The sequence below is a fragment of the Papilio machaon genome, chromosome 7, assembly GCF_912999745.1.
Source record: "Papilio machaon chromosome 7, ilPapMach1.1, whole genome shotgun sequence".
NCBI classification, from domain to species: Eukaryota; Metazoa; Arthropoda; class Insecta; order Lepidoptera; family Papilionidae; genus Papilio; species Papilio machaon.
In genome coordinates this window covers 2756954-2779247 of record NC_059992.1, presented here as the reverse complement: position 1 = coordinate 2779247, position 22294 = coordinate 2756954, and the positions used below count along the sequence as shown (strand labels likewise).

Here is a 22294-nt window from a genome sequence, read left to right as displayed (position 1 = left end):
AAATAACTCTCAAGAAATTACGCCAACACTTCAAAATACAATGCATTGCTTCGTTCAAAGGTAGCTATACAAAGAAGCTCATGCACTTCCATTAAATTCTTAGGGCCATCGGTCAATCAGTCTAGGGGTAGAGCATAATTGCCGTAGGCTTTAGAGGCAGTAACAACAAACGCCGTCATTGCCGTAATATCATAGTATAAAGGGATGACGAGACGGGGCGTAAAGCCGCGTAAAGGAGGGAGCGACAACGTAGTTCAACAGTTCATTCTCGCGTCATACGTCCCGCGAACGAACGTGCCGCGCGGCCGTCTCTCACACCGTACGTAAACTTTCCCGATATACGAAAGAAAGTGTTCTGTGTTATGCATTCAGACGGAACGAATGTGGTGTAAAGTGACAAAGTGATCAAAAAGATTAACGTAACAATTCGTCTTAGTGTTATTTACATCGATGGGAGAGCTTTGTTAATAACGGATGAGTTTAAGCCGAAGATAATGGGTATGATATATTAATGTTTTGGTATTTTTTGGTGTTGTTGTGATATTTATTGGTTTTCTAATACGATTATAATTTCCGTAACTCAAATTTATTGCCGCGGTAACGATTTGGACTAAAAAAGAAAGTTATTATAAATGTTTTCATATAAATAAAAAAAGAAGAACTGTTTTCCTGAAATAGCAACTGTTAATTAATTTCTGATAATAATTTCCACCATTTTATTTGTAATTTGAAAGTAACAGAAAGTTTTCTTAATATATAAAATATATTTTCAATGAACTAAATTTCTTTGAAATAAGCATAAAATTAAATTTAAATTTAAATTTTAAGGGAAGACAAAAATTATCTCGTAAGTGGAAGAAATTGAAAGATTGTAACATGAAAAGACGGTGCTAATTATTTGCGCTTCTTCAAATTAAAGCTTTTCCTTTACTACGAGTATATTCCCTCCATTATTTGGCCGTAATTATTTTTATTAGAACGTTAGTAATTAAAAAACATACTAACGTATTAAAAGTCCAGAAAAATCTACATGTTTTAACGGACGGCGTTTTATAATGTAATTTTTTTCTATTTAGTTCACAGTAACATTGCACTTGAATAAATGTTTTATATAAATCAGTACGTATTATCTAGTGCTGGCTGGAAAATAAAAAAGAAAAAAAAACTATGTTTATAGTTTTTAATTTAAACACCAGATGCGACACAAAAAATCCAAGCCTTCCGGACGAATTATTTATGTTATGAACACCAATCGGACGGCATTCTTAAATATGTAGAATGTTTTATTAGTCGTATGGTGTAATTAACCTACTACTGTTATTATAAACTTACCATAGGAGAAAAAAACTTACATAATTTTATGATCATATGACCCGGACTACAAAATAGTTGGACAAGTTTACAAAATTTGTTTAATACGAGTATAATGTTTATAGGTTTACTGGGTTATCGTATCCTAATAGAACTAAAATAATATAATCTGATCAAATAAAATGATTGAGGTCTTCCTAATACCAAATTATATGAAAATAACATATTTGGATGCCGTTCATTTTTTTGAAAAAAAAAAAAAAAATTAGACAAGAGTAAGTTATTGTAGACAGTTTAGAAAAAAAACATAAATTAGAGTAGGAAAAGGGGAAAGGAAGGGGGAGAAGCTTATACTGTGGAAGGCATTAGGGAAGGCTTATGTCCAGCATTGAGCACACAAAGCCTTGATCATCAAATTAGTGGTACTATTTTGTTAATTTAAATTCATCCACTAATTTAGTTTTCAATTGTTGAAATATTTATTCAAAAAGCAAATTAAGACGATAGTGGGTCGATTTGTGTTAATCTTTTAGTGATCGAACAACTTTAGATTTCCATTACCAATTGAATTATTAATGTTAATTGACTGATATTGTACTGATGTACAATGTGGTCAATTATTAAAATAATGAATTGTTAAATGCTAACTTCTTAAAAGGAAATAAAAATGTTATTTTATCTTATATTAGTTGTTATTTGTTATGAAGATCCTTAATGCAAGTAAGAGTAAAATATAATTTTTTTAGCTTCACTGGATATTAATGTGAAATATAACATTTACAAAATTTTGAATATAGAAATACAATATCGAATTATAATCTTTCCCTCTATCTTTTATTAAGAGGATCATCGAAACATTTAACTACTGGTTATTATTGTAAAATAAAGTTTTCATTTCTTCACAGCAATAGACATTTCTTTAAAGTGTTTTTTTCCAATTTCTTTCCAAGATTGCATTCAATTGTTTATCTTTAGGTACATAATATTCTATTGTTATTACAATTATAACAATAGCTGAGGATACATGAAGCTAGTAGTTACTATGAAACAAATGACTAACCAGCCGACGACAGACTGACGGTAATTAGTGTGTAATATATAATACTTATTACAAATACTATATTTGTTTTATATATCTGAAACATATAATAATTATACATATTATAATTAAATATATAAAATACTAACAGTCGCCCGGGACTCCGTTCGCGAATTTATAAATAACATTTAATCAATAGCCTATGTGTACTTTCAGACCATGTTCTACATCTATGCCAAATTTCAACGAGATCCGTTGAGCCGTTCTGGAGATACCTTCAAACAAACTTCCATCCATCCATCCGTCCACCTAAACATTCGCATTAAAATATTAGTATGATGTTTTTACTATACAATGAAGTTCTTTTGCTGCGACTCTATGGTCTAATGCATTATACCCAAAACTATTATTTACTAGGGCTTGCATTAGTACATCATATGTGTTAAGTGATCTGAAGTTTTTGCGTAAATTATCTGAACTGTACGATATTGTTTCTTGTGAGTTTCTACTGCCTCAAGAGATTTACTAAAACATCCTGTCGTACCTCTACATAAGTTAAAAAAGAAAACAAAGATAAAGATAGGCGAGTATTAATTTTGTATATATAAATATTAAACCTTTAGAATGGCGAAATAACCAATGTGCATATTTGTTATAAACAAGTTTTAATTAACGAAGTCTTAAACTTAGTTAAAAGTGATGGGAAATATCGATAGTTTTACCCGCTTGTTGTACATCCAATATTCTGACCTATCAATTATTTGGTTATAAACGACGTAAAATAATATCCTGTTATTAATATTTAGTTACCTTATTGAATAAAAAAAAAATTAAAAAGGAAGCAATTAAATTAATAATGGGTTATGTTACTTTTGAATAAAATAGCAGTACTTAATCGATACAAGAATTTTGGAATCAACAAAGTAATCATATCGAAGAATTTCGTGTTTTAAGAAAAAACTGTCCGTATTAATGAATAAACAAAAGAAACTATATAATTGTTGAATGTTATATAATGTTTCTGAACGATGATCTGTCAGACTGACAAAGAAAAAAGTTTCTTCTGAATTTTAATGGCAGCTCGAAAAAGCGTGTTTGATATAAAAGAACCTGCAAACCCTGCGAACTATACAAATATCAAGGGAAACCCTTGATTTTTTCCCGACGATAATAATAGACGATATTTTAATTTTAAAGACGTACTGCTTGTGGTTGTGCCAAGGTGACACCTACTGCTTGGATGGTGCCGTGGTGGCTTGAGAAACAGCGATAATGGTACCACAGAGAAATCATGCCTGCGGCACTTGAATGGCGTCTCCCGCTTTGATGACACAGAGAGCACTTAATGTCACTGAAGTACTTAAAAGGGCTGCAGCTGCAGGAACGTCACAGCCATGGAGCTGCATGATAGGCACCACTAGGTAGGCCAGCGTCAGAAGAGGCATCTGTCTACGGGGCCGTACTTCTTTTAAGGCAACATAATCGTACTACTTTGAAATCGTGCCGTCGTATATGATAAGTGCTGGCAACTTGATAGTAACGTCAATTAGCAGAATGAATATAATTAATTTAATTTGTAGTTTAAACGCATACGTAGCGCTTTAACAATTTTAAAACGTGCTCTTTTAATTACGTAAGATGATTTTAATCCTGTTATTTCATAGTTTACGGTCCGTTTACTTTTTAGTGCTTTTGTTAAATATGGAATATGTTATAATTTACTTTTGCTAGCGTCAAACGAAACTCGAAGACTGCCAGTGTACTGGCAAAGTTTCTTTGTAGCGCTCGCTTTTCTAGAATATTCGAAATGTATGAACTTGTGTTCGGTTTATGTATTCAAGCTACCGTTAAATTGATGTTTCTTAAGCAAAGAACAACTTTACCAAGGAGTTACTCTATGCATATGCAAAGTAAATCCATTTCAATATTTGTCTGAATCTTTAATAATGTCTCTGCCTTCTATTTGCAATTGGAGAGAACCATATTTTTGAGGTAAAACATTGACATTTTATTCATCAATTTATGATGGGTTCCAGAGACCAAAATCGCCGTTTCAAACAAGGTAACTTTGTTTTGTCAAAGATTATTAGAGGGATAACAATACGTTCTATATAGAAATTTTGGTTTCAACCAACTGTGATAGAGTTATCTACATACTTAGTTTAATATTGATCATTATTTTTATAGTAATAAGTATGTAAAATGCAAACCATTGCAGTATAGTAGACAGACTTTCGAGAACTTACATTATTGGAACGAAGTTCCTTATCGCGCGTTGTGAAAGAGGGCTAGACGGAAAAAATTCTTACGAAAAGTTGTCACGACACTTTTTGCTAAAGTAAGTATGTTAACGACGAATGAGCGCTACTTCACCATGGCAACGACGTGACAATATATAACGAAAACTCCTAGAAATAAAATGTACTTCTTGTGAAGACTTAAGTTTTTTATTCATAGAATAAACATTGGTTCCTTCACTAATTAATTGAAAGGAACTTCATTCCATCCGGGTGTCCCAACACACCTCTCAAGTTTTTTTTTTATCTCCTACCTTACTTTCCGTGGGTTTCTGAGACCAATACCTCTGTATAAAAATATCGTGATTCCTGTTATCTTGGACAAAATAGAGATAATAATATAATTAACAAGAAGATTTTGATTTGAGAAACCCACGTTTTTTTGTTTATAAAAGTAATTGCATTTTAATCGCACGTAACTTATTTTTTCGTTTTTTATGACTTAGTTGGGTAATAAATTCAAGGAAAAGAGTGATTGTAATCTTCAATTGAGCAGACATATTATTTATACGAAGTATAAGGGTTCATACAAGTTGAGCCCTCCTTCTTGCGCACCCTATTTTATTGCATGCTGTAATAACATATACATTCTTACCAATACTACACACATTTTAGTTCAGACTTATTGTCTTGACTTGTATTGTAGGACTTATATTGTATTGCATTTCTGATTTACTATATTGTATTGTATAAAGTCTTTGTTAGTCGTCGTGTTATTTATATTCATATAGCTTCTAAAATTAGTTTAATTTTATATAGAAATATGTTACATTAATGAACACAATTCTAGTACATTTAAAACTATAATTATCATACACCTAACTACAATTTAAGCGCTTTAAAATCTTGTTATCTCAGTGTTTTTAAGGAGATCGAAAGGGATGGCAATATTGGTACACGTTATGAGAAATCCACAGGTTAGAGTTCCCATTCATGTAACTAAAATTCGTTTCACAAACACGTTTGTTGGTCACAGGTGTGTCTACTTTAGTCGGTAAATCAAATGTCGGCCACGGAACTTTACCGTTTCCTACTTAAGTTCTTATTAAGTAATAAGTACACATCTTATGCATGTAGCTGCTAACTTTAGGCACTAGTTAGGAGCAACTGGTGCTGTCTAAGTTTATTTTTGTTGTTAAGTTTGCTTTAATGACATTAATGTAATACATACATTCAAATGTATTTAATAATAATAATTGAGTTGTTACGAAGCAAATAATTTTATGTTATGTTTATTAATCTATAAATTTTTTAATCTGTCAGTTTGTTCGGTTACTAAATAATAAGTTCTAGATCGTCTAAGGAGAAATGCAACTGCCAAATTATAATGTTTCCCCTTAACGAATGGTACTTAAGTGAGGAAGTCATCAATTTAACCCGTATATTTTTTAACGAAATAACGACGAAATCATTAGTTACGTTTTATTTTGAATTATACATGAGCTTTGATCAAATTACTTTTTAGTACTGTAGCTTAGATTGCTTTCTTATGTCATTTACCACCACCGACCAGCCAGCAAAGGGGTGCCATTAACTAAAGTTCACGGTTACTTTTACCTTTTAATCCATTATTAACGTGTTCATTGTATAGTTGAGTATAACTCAGATGTGTTTTATATGTCCGGTCGTTTTTTATGTTTTTGGTGCGGAAGTTATGACTTAAGCTGTCGCCCGCGACTCCGTCCACTCGGAATTAAAATAAAGCTCAATAAGCAGCCTATGTGTTCTTCCAGAATATGTTCTGCATCTGTGCAAAATTTCATCAAGATCCGTTGACCCGTTTCGGAGATACCTTCAAACAAACATCCATCCATCCATCCATCCTGTAAGATTGATTATTATATCAAGGTATATCAGGATATTCTTACGTCTTTAAAGTTCTAGATTTAGACATTAAATTAGATAGCTATTGTTGATGCAATGGTGGCAGTATAAAAAATATCACGCTTTAAAGGTCTAAAGTGGGTAATAAAAAGTATGGTTATTTTTCTTTTTTGAAAATTTATTGAAACCTTATTAAACACACTTTTCAATATAAATAACTAGCTTTTACCCGCGACTCCGTTCACGCAGAATAAAAAATAGATAACGGGGTAAAAATTATCCTATGTCCTTTTCCTGGTTCTAAGCTACTTGCCCACCAATTTTCAGTCAAATCGATTCAGCCGTTCTTGAGTTATAAATGGTGTAACTAACACAACTTTCTTTTATATATATAGATGTATTGTTTATTATTCTTTTTTATTATTTGCGTTAAAACTGTTATTACCATAAAGTTTTAAAATGATTAAATCCTTATTTGCATTCATACCGGTTTTTTTCATTCGTTTAAGCCAAAGACAATCGTGTTCAATAGCCCGTTAAAAACTTTATGTTGGTGCACTCCGTTGACTTTGAAAATAAAAATTCATTTAGAAAAGATACTAAAGTAAAAACAATAGCAGTTTATTTTGACGCCTTGTATACTCTAACCACTTTGTCGTTTACCAAGCTTTTTTCCTTTTAAGTTATAAAAGGCTTCACGGTCAAACCTTTGAATATCAAATTGAGGATTATATTTCGATTCTCAATTAGTTGCTGAAAATGGATTTTTAGTAGTATTAATTGCTGACTATCTGATTTCTCTTTCGAATAAAAGCTAACCTAAGGTTTTTATTTTTAATTTCTTGACGATATTTCAAAATTATGTATTATGACAAATGAGGATCGGTATGTAAAAAAAAAAATGTAAAAATCCGGCCAGTATATGGAAGATTTTATGATCTAATTATTTGCTTCAAATAATTTAAACATTGTAATTCGTGTTAAAATGATATGCGTTAATAGAAACATCGTTGAAGCGTAGGATTTATTGAGCCGGAGTTTACCAATAACCATAGTGCGTAAGCGGGTCGTGCGTTTCTCAAGCGGTCAATTGATTAAACGAACCAATTAAGCAATCAGCTCTCAATGGCGGCGGTCGATTGTCGCAAATGAGAGTTGCTTCGGCGCACGTATGTTCGTTAGCGCCGCTAAACCGTTGTAATGCCCACTGGGACGTTTTCATTAGCTTTTGTGCTTTTGATGACGTCACACGAATTAGCAGATCACGCCATGCTGCTATGCTCTTTCTTGTGATTGATATATGAAAGTTTACGCACGATATTTCGCTGTGATGTTGGTATCAGTTGGGATTGAAATCAATTACTAAATCTTACTTAATATTATAAATGCCAAAGTTTAGATGCAGGGATATTTGTTACAAGGCATCGCCAGAACGGCTGCATGGATCTCGATGAAATTTGATCTATACCAACCAGACTGTGACCTATACATTTATACGTAGAACACAGTCTGGAATAACACATAGGCTACTAATTTTTTTTTTAATAATTAGTCATTTAAGTAGGATTTATTTCAACACAATGAAAAAAAAAGCTTTTACGAAATATCCTATCGCAAAAACTATTTTTTTATTTCATGAAGAAATCATGAAAGCTATGCACAAAAAAATCGGGATAGCAATAAATTCTAGAACAGATCGAAGCTTTGTTTCCTTTTATTGCTTTTCCTTTAACTTGCACGAAACGATATCTAGTTTTATTTTTGATGTGCAAAACGAAATATTGGAAAGTCAGTATTGCCAGCGTCTATCTCTTCCAATGAACAATCTCCCGCTTCAACTTATTTAATTTTTTATTAATACATCGGTCAAAAGTGTAGCGTTTTTAAAGCAGTTTTTTTTAATTCAATTAATGTAAGAGATAAAAATACAGACAGCCTTGGAAAATTGTTTAAAATATTAAAGTTTTTATTTACATAAATTACGATTTTTTACGTGTGTAGTAATTTATTTTTACATCCATATTTTAGTGAAGTCTAGCATTTTATTAACAAGGGTTCAAATCTAACAAGTAGTGTATGAACCATTAGGTTCTAAGCTCTAAAATGATCAAAAATACCGTCGAAGTCCGTGAGTATCGTCTAAATATATATCACATAAAATAATTCATTATTTTATACCTAACATAGTAATAACATACTGTAATGCAAAATAACTTGCTTTTATATCTGATATGCTGTAATGTTTGCGTTTCAAATGGTTTTCTTTGCTGGCATCGTAGGGAGGGAACCGTCAATCAACACCTCCCTCGCCTATTTATACGACCAACTTTAAAATTGAATGTCAAGTCATATTAGAATCAAACGACAAATTTATAAGCCAAAACTGTTTCCTTGACGGCGGCTAAAAATATGACAGCGTCGTTGATAAACGGATTTCTATTACCACCTAATTGACCCACTTCTTGGTGTTGGCGCTATTTCGAGCGTAAACTGCAGGTTTTGTTTATCGAACGGTCGAATTATCTGCACACTGGGATCTTTATTGAGGAAGACATAAGCTTAAATATTAAAAAGGGCATTAAATCAAATTTTATTAGCCCTACGGAATTACCTACGGTTAAATTTCAACGCCATCTTGTTGTGATATTTTATATTTGTCTACAATAGAATTGGAATATACTGTTATCGTTTTAATTTTTATATTATTAAACTTAATGTAGGTACAATTTTGAACTTCACAGTTTTTTCTTTACTTTCTCAGCTGTGACTTCCAACTCCATACAAAGCCTATATTGGTTTTCAATCAAAACCCTAAACTACAGACAAAATTCAGTATCCGCTAAATCTTGGAAATTCCAACATATTTGTGGTAAACACTTTGTTGCACATACCTAAGTACATTACATTAGCTAACCTTATTTTACGACATCGCTTCAATTAATTACACAATTTTCACAAAAACGTCAAATATCAATATGGCCGCTAGTTCAATTATTATAAAATTTCAATCGAGACGAAGAATGTCTTATTATCTTACAGTCTAAATGAATAAAAATTTTAATATCGAATTCTTTAAGTATAATTAGAAACAATTTTCATTAAATTTGTAATAAAAATCTTAATAGAAAATGACATTAAGCATTCGTAAATCTGACTCTATTCTGTTGTGATACGAGTACATCGTTACTTATTATATTTATTGAATCACAGGCTGTCATTAAATTATTATAGCGTTACGAGTGTTAAAGCAACAAGTTTTAAAACGGTAGTTTGTTTACAGACTGTACTATTAGAGAGGAATTACGGCCATGGTATATGCAACATAAACATTGTTACAACATTTATTTCTTTATGTTTAAGAGTTAAAGAAAAGACTATATTTTACGCGGTAAATTACTAGGACAGATAATAACGTTTTGGTGGTCTAGTTGTGGGTTTCTGAGACCTAAATCCCCGTTTACAAAATAATATGGATGATTATATGTTATATACAGATATTTTGGTCTGAGAAACCAACGGTAAGTATATTAAATGAGTAGCTGTAAGCAGCTGTAGCTGATGTAATGTCACAAGAGTATGAATGCTTAAAGTTGTTTAGGAAGTTAGCGTGGTTCTATAGCGCATAGGTAATATTTAAATTTTATTACCTAAGGAAATCGACATTCAATCACAAAAAGGACAAGATCGGAATCTAAATATAAGCATTATTATTATGAAGTCGATCGCAAAACTGCACCCGAATGGCTGCCACGTCCGGTACGATCAAAGTGATCGAAACAGGCGACACGAGCGTAGCTTTATTGCCCGCTGTTTGGCACACGACGGCCATATCGTGGTAGAGATTGACTCAGTAAGTTAGGAGTGGAGACTCCATTAACAATGTCACATACCGGACACTATTCGACAGGGAGTTATTAAATACGATCCAATATTCAGAATTGTTCACGTGTACGTCTGATTGGCACAAACTTAGTTAGACTCAGGACTGATAATAATTGTCTTGTAGCCTATGATGGCTATGTTTGTTCATTTTGTGACATTAACAAACAAAATTGCTATTTTTTGTTAAAAATAAAGTACGTTTAATTTAGACTATCAATAAATTAATTTAGTTAAGCAAAAAAGTATTTCTATTAGTGCCTGAATTATAAAGCACTTATAAAATTACATCTTATTTAAAATTCGGATGTTAAAATCGAATTTAGGCAAATTTCAAAATGTAGTAACTGTAAAAGCATATTTATTTAGCAACCTCTAAATGTACGTAATTTCAAACAATTGCATAATCATTTTAAGCAAATTAATTATGTATCAAACAGTAGTGTGACCGTAATTCGAACAAAGAAACAAAGTTAACAATTCGTAATTTAGAGAGTTTCTACTGCTAGGTAACTCAATGTTGTAAATAAATTATTATTACACACTAAAAGTTACGTTCAAGTTCTCAACCCCGCCGCGGCAATGAACAATAGTTATTATTCCAGTAGATCTTGTACGCGCGGACGGGATTACCACGCGGACATGTGAATTTAGTCTAACAGTACAAATACATAAACCACATGTTACTGATGACTATAAGGCACGTAGTACACAAGCCAATGTAAATCTTTGAAACCCGGCGATTTTAGTCGCTAAGCGACTTTCAGTTAAGGAAGGGATTAGTCCGGTGTGAGAGGCGCTGCTAACGCGGTTCATAATATGTCAAACCTACATGGGCATAGAAAATGGCGTAAAAGAATAAATATGTTGAATGAATGAATAATTGCTGTACGAAAATGATTTTGTCAGACTTTTTGACGCTGATAGGGAGGCGGTAGTGAGCTATCATAATTTAGTTTGACTTACTAACCGGGTCAGGTACCCTTGTCTATAGACAATGTTATTTTATAGAGCTTCGTTCAAAGGCACGCGTCGCTGACATTTTGTTTTTTCGTCGCCAAAGTCAGTTACTCGAAACCTGTTAACAAAATTGTTGCGAAAAAGACGCCGTGATTTGAAAATTTTTTGCAAATCTATACAGTTGACATGTCACTTTGCCTCAACTGACCGTATAGACTACTCTCGTCGACGATTCGTTATGTACGAAGCGCGGGCAACGCGATATTGTGGCGCACGTATAGAATATTAGTTTCTTACGTACTTATGTACGAAGGGGCTAAGAGTTACCCACGACTGGTCTATGTTAATATGTCGTCGCGCCGTAAAAATAATAAACCAAATGATAATTACTACAACAAATAATCTTCCACGCTTTGAACCCATTCAATTAGCTCATTTCATGAACACCCCGCGTCATATGCAATTAAAATTTAAATGAAAGATTAATTTTACATACACAGTTCGGTCCGACAATAAATAATTATTGTAGGATTTAATTATTGAATATTAAAAACAATTTTGTTAAATTTGTGTCAATAATTGATTGATTAAATTGTAAAAGATTTGATATTATTTATCCTATTAATATTATAAATTCGAATGTTTCAATGTCTGGATGGATGGATATTTATTAGAATATATCTCCAGTACGGTTTCATGGATCTCGTTGAAATTTGGCATAGATGTAGAACATAGTCTGGAATAACACATAGGCTATTAATTAGGTTTTCTTTTAATTACGCGCGCACGGAGTCTTGTGCGACAGCTAGTTTTTGTAGAGTTTTGGCAGTAGAAATCAATTATAATTCGATACTTGAGTGAATTTCGTGTTCTATTTGTAATTAACTTATTGATATGAATGAATAACGATCATTAAAGCTTGTTCGCACGGCGCAACATAAATCCGACGCAGTGGCCGTCACAATAGTGATATATTAGGACAAATGTTATTACAGTGTTATGTTATTTTTGGCCATTCCCCCGAGCTATATGAATTCAAAGCAAACAACCGCCCGCCCGTCCTGACAGTCAGGATACATCGGAAACAGAGTAACACCTTTAATAAATATAAATTAATTCATTTTACTGTTTGACAACGATTTTTTTAGCCGACTTCAAAAAGAAGGAGGTTATCAATTCGACTGTATTTTTTTTTTATTTTTTTTTTTTTATGTGTGTTACCGCGAAACTCGGCCCCTGGTGGTCCGATTTTGATAAAAATTATTTTAATCGAAAGGAAGTGCTTGCAGGTGGGTCCCATTTTTTTGTTTTTTTTTTTAAATAACTAGAAGACTAGTAGATTTTGAATATAGCTTCAAAATTTGTTGCGGAAATTAGGGACATTTTTGCTTTCAGCGCTTACGTAGGCTAAACTATGGGACCTACATAAAAATGATGTATGGCGAATTGTAGCTCTTTAAATGTGCTAAATAAAAGTCCGCGATAGCATATATCTATCTTTTATAGTTTTCTCACAATAACCATTTTTTTCTTTAGAAACATTAATTAAATTCATGCCCTATTTCCGACGCTATTATTCAAGTTCAGTATTAACCCTTATGTAAATAAATATGTTCATTATAAAGAGAATTAAATGTAGATTTTATTTGCAATTGAAACTATATCATTCTGTCTAATAGTTTAGGAGATATCGTAAGAATAAAATTACGCGGAAACGAAAAATGCTACATCGCGTTACAATGAATAGCACAAATTTGCTTTCTGGGCTTACGTAGGTCAAACTATATGACCTACAATAAAATGATGTATCGAGTAATTATAGATCCTTAAATTTGCTAAATAAAAGTCTCAGGTGGCATATATCTATCATCTATGGATGTCTCACAAAAACCATGTTATTATGAACAAACTTCGATTAAATTGCACACGAAAAACAGCGTCGTAAGCTTACGGCGCTATTATATTATATTCGATATGAATCCTTATCCAAAACAAATATGTTTGATGGCTAGAGTATTAAATGCAGATTACATTAGCCTTTAAACTATGTAATTCTGATCAATAGTTTGGAAGATATTAAATTATTAAAAACTACGCGCATTCGAAAAATGCTACTGCGGCGCGCGGCTGGACAAAATTAAAGGCACGCTACGATGTATTAGTTCGTTAATTTTCAATTTGTATACCGATTTTGATAATTATTTCATTGTTTAAAGGATAAGTGGTTATCTGGTGTATTCTAAATTAGTTTTTGAATTGAAGTACACACATATTAAATAGGAAAGTCCTTTTCTTCATTTGTCTTATTTATGTCCTTATACGTATTAAGGAAATTTGTAATTAAACTTCAAATTCACTAAAAATTGAGAAATAAAACAAACATTTTAAGAAAAAAAAATAGCCGACTTCAAAACAAAAAAAACTATCTCAAACAAAATGCGCTCAAAAGTAACTTAAAAAAAACAATTTCAAACAAAATGCACTCAAAAGTAACGTAAAAAAACAATTTCAAACAAAATTCACTCAAAAGTAACATAAAAAAACAATTTCAAACAAAATGCATTCAAAAGTACCATAAAAAACAATCTCAAACAAAATACACTAAAAAGAAACAAAATAATGTCATGAAAACTTCTTTCTTTCTTTCTTCTCTCTTTCAAAAACCCTCTAAACTCTAAAGAAAGTTCTCTTCTTTCTTGTAACATGTCTATATTGTATAATTATTGTTATTTTGGAGTCGGTTTCGGCCTAAGTAGGGACATAAACGTAAGTATGTCTAATACATCTCAAATATAAAATGTCACCTATTTACTTCGGCCGACACCGACTGCGAAATAACAATAATTATACAATATAGACATGTTACAAGAAAGAAGAGAACTTTCTTTAGAGTTTAGAGGGTTTTTGAAAGAGAGAAGAAAGAAAGAAAGAAGTTTTCATGACATTATTTTGTTTCTTTTTAGTGTATTTTGTTTGAGATTGTTTTTTATGGTACTTTTGAATGCATTTTGTTTGAAATTGTTTTTTTATGTTACTTTTGAGTGAATTTTATTCGACATCATCGCTTTTAAACCATATATCAACGTGAAGAAATTCTTTCGATTCGTAGACACTGAAAATAGTAATAAATTTAAAATAGAAATTTATTACAAACTGTGGAAGTAAAACTACGCGATGATTTCATACACGCATGTTAGAAAAAATAATGAAGAGAAAAATTAGAAAGAACTATTGAATGATCTAAAAAAAAAAAACTCAATTGAAAAACTGACATTTATAACTCACAAGAGCAAATGCTCATACATAATTATGATGAAAAGGCAAGTAAAATGAATTAATTTAGTGTGGTTAATTCAAATATGTCATAGGTTAACCGTATTTATAGAATTGTAAGCGCGTTGTGGGTGGCAAAGTAACACGGTCTATCCCTCAACCATTATAGTAACCCTTCACAGATAACCGCCTCTTTTGAACTCTAGCCTTAACAACTTCTAAGAACAACCAAACAGATGTTTTTGTAAGTATAGTTCTCGTTCACTGAACCATTATGTTTTCATACATAAAACCGTTTACTTTTCAATAACATTCACTTGTTTCGAAGCCCTCAGTTTTCAATAAGTTTATCTTTCCAAACTAATTGAATATCCAACCTAAGGCTGTGAATTAATTTTTCGCTTTTATTTGCAACAATAACATTGTACCTGGGAATGGATTCGAGTTTTCATTTAATTTACATACAAGTTTTATATCTAATGGTTTTAATTAAACCTTATTAGACCAGTTGTTTTTTTAAAAAATTGTTGCTTTTACCTTTTTAAAAGACACATGTTACAGCACGGTTAAAATTATTTTATCAAATCATGAATTAAAAATATAATTTAAATCACAGACATTTTTAATATTAAAATATGAATTTTGTCGTTAAAGTTGTTAGCTAAACATAAACGTAATGTTTTCTTTAAGGTATTTATGTAAAGAGGTGTGGTACACATGACCTAAAAACAAAATTGGTACTTGCAGTAGATTAAAATATTTTCTCTTGGGAATGTCAACTGTGTGTATGTAAATGTCTGTTAGTGAATGAGTGGGTGTTTTATATGTTTATGTTAATTTGCATTTTTAACGAGAACTATCTACTAAAAGTCACGTTTATAATAAACATGTCACATAATTATTTTATTTACGTTTCTTGTTGGAACGAAATGTTTTTTTTCTTATTATAAGGTGGCAAACGAGCACACGGTCACCTGAATACGCTGAAATGTGAAGCGACCGCTGCCCATAGACATCCGCAATTGCAGATGCGTTGTCTGTCTTTAATCGATGCAGGAAGAGAATATTTCCTCTTCCAATGCGTCCCCTTCTCCATTAAATCCACTACCTGCTACTAAGTTTTTTTTAAATTAATTCCGCGTGGACGGAGTCGCGGGCGACAGCTAGTTGTACATAATTTAGGTTAACCTAATATGTGACTGACTTTAAGTTTTTTTTGTACCTAATCAAAATAAATGTCATGAATGTGAAATATTCACCATTAAAAAGGAATACTAAAGTTGGAACATGAGTAAATATAATTCGATCCAATAACTTAACAACTTTAAGTAAATGAAAACTGTTTTATCCAGCGTAATAATAAATATCTTTCTAGATATTTATTTACGTTTTTGCTATTAAAATAAATAAAAAAAGCTATTTATCATCGAGTAGAAATTTATTCAGCTTTCTTCAACATTTACTTTAGCTGATGTCTTCGGTTTTGCATCAACGGTCGTCTTACGTAAAAATAAAATACCTAAGATACAAGCTCAGGTTTACGTATGATATTTTAGTCGTTTTCGTTTATGATAAATATTTTCAACGAAGATCTTTATTTGCTACCTATTTCGGTGAAAAAGAATTTGAAGTTTACAATGCAAATAGGTTGAAAACTTGTCACAGCATCATGCGTGCTAAATTATAACTCTTGTAGTGACAGTTTGTTGATTAATTCCCAAGTGGGAAGTGAATTTAATTCTTTGTACAGATGCCAAAATATCGAAACACAATAAACGTTGTCGACAGGTAATTTAAGTTTAAACAAAACTGAATTATAATACATTAATTGCACGGCCGTACAGCTGGACGCAGTTCACGGCCATTCAATTTTATATTAAGCTTCTTAATTCGAATATTGTCCGCGCTGTAGCTGAATTCATTAACATTATATTTGATTGTCATCGTCAATGTTTCAATTAAAACAGATTGCTGAATAATAATGAGTACCTTATATCAACGGAATTGATATTCATTACGCTTGTTTTTGTTCCAGTTTAAGCTGAGGAAATATTTGTATGGAAAAATACTGGTTACTAAATAAATTGTTATGCCACTAGCTTTTGCCCGAATTCATCCGCAGGAAATTAAAAAAAACTTAGTATGCAGCCTATGTGCCTATATAGTTCTTTTTTCACCTGAATTTCCCGAAATAGCGAGGCGGCCGTTGCCCATGGACATCCGCAAATGCAGATGCGTTGCCTACCTTTAATCAACGGAAAAGGGGACGCGCAGAAAGAGGATATTTCCCCTCCCTATACGTCCCCTCTTCCGCTAAATACACTTCCCCTTTCCATCCTAGGAAAGGATAAGAAAAGATTGTAGAGGGGAAGAGGACTAAAATTAGGGCCCCGGCACCACTCTCATCAGACGAAACGCGGAATTGCTCCCACTTCACGCCTGTCTTCTGTGTGGTCGTGGTATTTCACCGGGCGAGCCGACCAATTTGTGCAACATATGTTGTTGTTGTTGGCATCTACCACTGTTAAACTCTTCCTACTATGTTATGTTGTTCTTACTACTCTTCTAGACTATGTTCTACATGTGTGCCAAATCTAATTAAGATACGTAAACAAATATCCATCCATACATCTAAATATTCGCCATTCACAATATTAGTAATATTAATTATTATGTTACTATCCATTTTCGTAATATCCTTTTACGAGCGATTTTTGTTTGCGACAAGAATTGAACAAATTGAGGATATAAATTCTACTTATAACGTTGAAAATGTTTTGGGCAATTGTCGTAATAGGCATAATGACAATATCCGGCTTAGCACGTACCGAAGCAGGGTGTAAACTACCCCTCATTATACTGCGTAACGATGTTTGTTGCGTCACTGGCCGGTTTTCACTGTTGAGATGTTTAAAACATATAGTCTATTGTTTTGTTTTTCAATATTATTCAAAATTTCGAACATTATGCGCTGTATTCACTAGAATAGAACTATTTAAAATATAGTCGAAAATCATTAAATGATTCTATGGTAAACATTGTATAATGCTGAATAAAACTTCAAAGAAATGAGTAACACGAGAGGCATAAAATAACTAATACTCTAATATCAATATCTCGTTTCAAGATCGTCTTACGATATCTATTGCATTATTAATATATTAGAACAGCGAACTAAGAAAACAGCATGACGCACAAATATGGCTCACAAAGCGATGCACATGAGTAAACATGTACATAGAAACGAATAGAACTGTCAAATTATAATATACTAGCAGTTTCCCGCGTCTTCGTCCGTGCGGAATTAAATCTAGTAAGCCTATCTACGGGGTAGTGTAGGTTTTCAACGGTGAAAGAATTTTTCAATTCAGTTCAACAGTTACAAGCAGTTGCAAGGTCCTATATTCAATGCAAACAAACAATCAAATCTTTCCTCTTTGTAATATTAGTATAGAATATAATTAAAGTATTGGTGTGTACTAAAAGTTTGATTATATGGATTGTTAATTTTTTTAATATACGTTCTTTGTAACTGCTGAGAAATTTTTCTTGCAGATTGGTACATTATTAAAATGATTCTTTTGTGTTTTTCTGTAGTCAATACGTTTTGAAAGATTTTATAAAGTGAGATGTCATGCCATAAGTATTCTGTCTTACTTGAAATATCAGAAAAAGGCAATCTTATTGGTTTTTAAGTAATGTTCTGAGTGAAATAAAAATTACTATGTCTTTAACTATCGAAATAGGTCTGTTATTTTATGATTAGTATAGTAAAGTAAACGAAAAGAGAAGCATCAAGTTTTACGATCCAAATATGAATATAAATTTATGTATAAACATAACTCTCGGCCAGTGGCTTTAACTTTCTTAAGCAAGCAGAGTTCAAGACTGTGTGTTGGAACTACTTCGTAAGTTCATTGCTTATTTTGAATACAAATCAAAGCATAATATTCACTTTTTATTCAACAAATATTATATGGTAATTTAAAAAATATATGACAAAAATTACTACATTAAAACAACACATATTTCATATTGTTCTAACCGTGTCCTTGATAATTTCTTATTGTTACAACGTATAAATTAATAAATAAAATAATTATAAAATCCACTGCGTAAAAATTGTCTAATTCCTGTTTTGTTTTTTAAATAGAACGATAGTAATGACAATATAATTTTATAGAAGTACTTCGACAGTTGAAAGTCCCAATTACAAACATATGTAAAAATTGCTTTCTAATTACGTAACATTACTATAGCATCTTCTAATCAAGCCAAGCAATGTGTCTATAATATTTAATAGCAGATATGAGTTCGTAGTATATCGAAGTCAGACGGAAGTCCACGTCACGGATACAATGTTTATTCTAACAAACCGCAACGTAGTAGAGAGCACGTGCCATAGAGCTACGAATCTTAGAGGCTCCAAAGATAAAGCTGTGTCATAAGTCTTTGATATATTTAATACACTAAATACATTTCATTTTCTTCAATTAATATGTACATATTTGCATAGACAAAAAAATCGACGGCAAGAAGCTTGATGATTTTTTTTTTAATTTTCAACATAGTTCCTTTAATATACCTTCTTTATGTAAGTATTGGAATGTTTTGTTATAAAGTTTTTTTTTAATTGCTCTCAAAGTTGAATCTATGGCTCGTGCGTCTAGTTTTCTACCTCTTGGTCGCTCGCCGCTGTTTATATAACTTATTTTTGTCAGCACCCGTATGGGTTCGGTCATTTTTTTAGTCGACCACCCGAAGCTCATCGGAGGCTTGTCGTGCCATTGTCACGCCACGAGAGCACTTTAACGTATTTATTTATAGTCATGGCCAATTTAAATTGTCCGCCCTTTCGAATCTTTAACATCTTTTTGTTTCTTTAAACTTCAAAGTACCTGGTGGGAAGAATGAATATTTTTACGATTTTTTATACAATTCTTACGTCATTATAAATAATTAATGATTTTATCCAAACAATGATAAAAGTCTTCAATAACAATATAAATTAAAAAATAAAATATTATACAGCAAGGAATTATCTTCATGACTTATCCTATGCGATACTTTCTTTAGAACATTATAGTTCCGAATTTGGAATATTAATTGGTAACATTAATCTTACTAATATTATAAACTAGCTTTTTCCCGCGACTCCGGCCGCGCGGAATAAAAAAAAAAATAGAAAACGGGGTAAAAATTATCCTATGTCCGTTTCCTGGTTCTAAGCTACCTGCCCACCAATTTTCAGTCAGATCGATTCAGCCGTTCTTGAGTTATAAATAGTGTAACTAACACACACATTTTATATACTTAGATAATAGATTCGAACGTTTAGATGGATGAATGGATGGATGTTTGTTTGAAGGTATCTCAGAAACGGCTTAATGGGCCTTGATGAAATTTGGCACAAATGTATAGTATAGTCTGGAAGAACACATAGACTACTTATTAAGTTTTTTTTTAATTCCGGACGGAGTCGCATCGACAGCTAGTTAGTAATAATGATGCATAATTATTTATTGCACACTAAAATAGTGTAAAAGGAAATACTAAATAACGCCTTTGTCGCATAAAACTCGTGTATTTGAAGTTTAATAAATTTCTAAAAAGTATGTAGAGTTTCTAAATTTAGAAAACAAATTTTAATGTAAGAAATTTATCACTGTCTGAAATAACAAAGAGATAAAAAGAAATTTTCAACCTCATTCATTTCATAAAATTGTACACGTCGAGTTAATCATGGTACAAAATATTGCTACTTCACAACCATTTATAATGCTTGTATAAAATTTATAAATATTTTATAATAACATGAAGTAAGGTGCCATTTTAATTCTTTTGTTACGACAGATTTGATACTTTAATTAAATTATTTTCACTCTTGCAAAACATATAACTAGCTGTAGAAAGCGACTTCGTACACGTAGAATTAAAAACACTTAACAATAGCCTATGTTTTTTTCCAGACTTTGTTCTAAATGTGTGCCAAATTACATCAAGATCCGTTAAGCCGTTCCGGAGATGCCTTATAACAAACATCCACCCACACTACTTTAGCATTTATAATATTAGTATGATTATGAATGATATGAAAGAACCCGTGTAGTTTGACAATAGCCGTAAATACTCTTAAAAAGAGTAAAAACTTCTTTGCAGATATATTTTTCCGACAGTTACATTGATTATACTCATTAAAACACGTCCTGTATAACAATAATAAAACAAAGATTTATGACTAGTATATATGGACTGCTTCAAGCAGTTTACGTTAGACGAGTAGCATTAGTAGTTGCCAAATATATTACGAGCATTACATAGATCGGTAATCTCTAAAACCAAAATCTCCGTTTAAAACATATTGTCATCTCTGTTTTGTCAAAGATAATGACAGGGATGACGATATGTTTTTGCATAGAGATTTTAGTCTCAGAAATCTAAGATTAAACTAGTGAGGTTACGTCTTGCTTCAATCATGCAGTCAATTTATCTTGTATAAAAAAACACAATCGCTCGCATGAGTGACCGTGGCTTAACCGGAACTGGTTTATTAAATACATAGATAGCTATTTTTCTAATTCGATTATCGTCAATATATAGCTTATAAATACAGTGTGGTCCTATGGTATAAAAATTCAAGTAATTTTAGTGTAGTTATTTGATATTATTACAGAATTTTAGGCAAATTATAACAAAAACTATAATAAAATTTCTTTGATATATTAAATGCTTCAGTATTTTTTTGTGTGAAACAAGAAACTCTTCCGGTTTTATCATAGCTTAATTACGAGGTAAAAATTTGATCCGTAATTAGGGACGTTGTATAACAGAGCTTTTATAGAGCTTTTAAAAATTTACAGCTTTCCGCATTCTAATTGCGAGGAAGCTTTTAGTAGCAATTGATCGGCAATTACACTTTTTGAATTTATTTTTTGTTACGTTAATTCATTTAACTAGTGTTAATCTCGGCTTCGCATGAGTGGACTTTAATTTTTAAACATTTAAAAAAATATTAAATATAGCCTATTTTATTCAGGGAAAATAGATCATTCTAAAAATGAAATAATTTAGGCACTTGGCTCATTATTTTTTGAGTTTATTTGCCACAAAAATATACAAACTTTTTCGTGTTTGATTGTCACTAATCGTAATCATTTTCTTTCATTACTTGTTAAATATAAACAATCTACAATCAATAAATCAAGCATTGAGAGAATTCAAAATATTAAATATTCAAAAATTTATCATTATTAGAGATTTTACGGTTAAAGCGGGTTGCGGTTGAGCACACTTTATGCCTAACTAAAAGGGCTGTATCACGAAATAACATTCATTTTGCCACAACGTTATCCATCGGTCAACAGAGCGGGCCCGGAGCCGGGTGAATTAGGTAAACAGCTGTCCTTCCGCGACCCGTACACGCAGAAATGACCTCTATCAGTTATCTAATACGTACACGATAGTAACATTATGTAATGTTTGTGGCAGATGGAACACGCCTGTCAGACTTATAGCAGACGTGTTTATAAAAAAGCTTAGGGGCTGGTCCTGATATCTTTCGTATGACTCACTTATAGAGTATGTACATAATATATATATGCATAATAATATATTAATTTAGTATTTAATAGCTATCGCCCGCGACTACGTCCGCGCGGAATTAAAAAAACTTAATTAGTACCATATGTGTTCTTTCAGACTGTGTTTTACA

At 31.8% G+C, this 22294-nt stretch overlaps 1 protein-coding gene across 1 annotated transcript in view; it reads left to right on the top strand.

The window, feature by feature from the left end:
* The first annotated feature begins 284 nt into the window (after window positions 1-284).
* Window positions 285-22294, top strand: part of LOC106714087 — a 91909-nt gene continuing 69899 nt past the window's right edge. Inside the window, exon 1 of the mRNA XM_045678578.1 lies at window positions 285-498. The gene's annotated coding sequence lies outside the window, so the exon portion shown is untranslated. The remainder of the gene's footprint in view (window positions 499-22294) is intronic.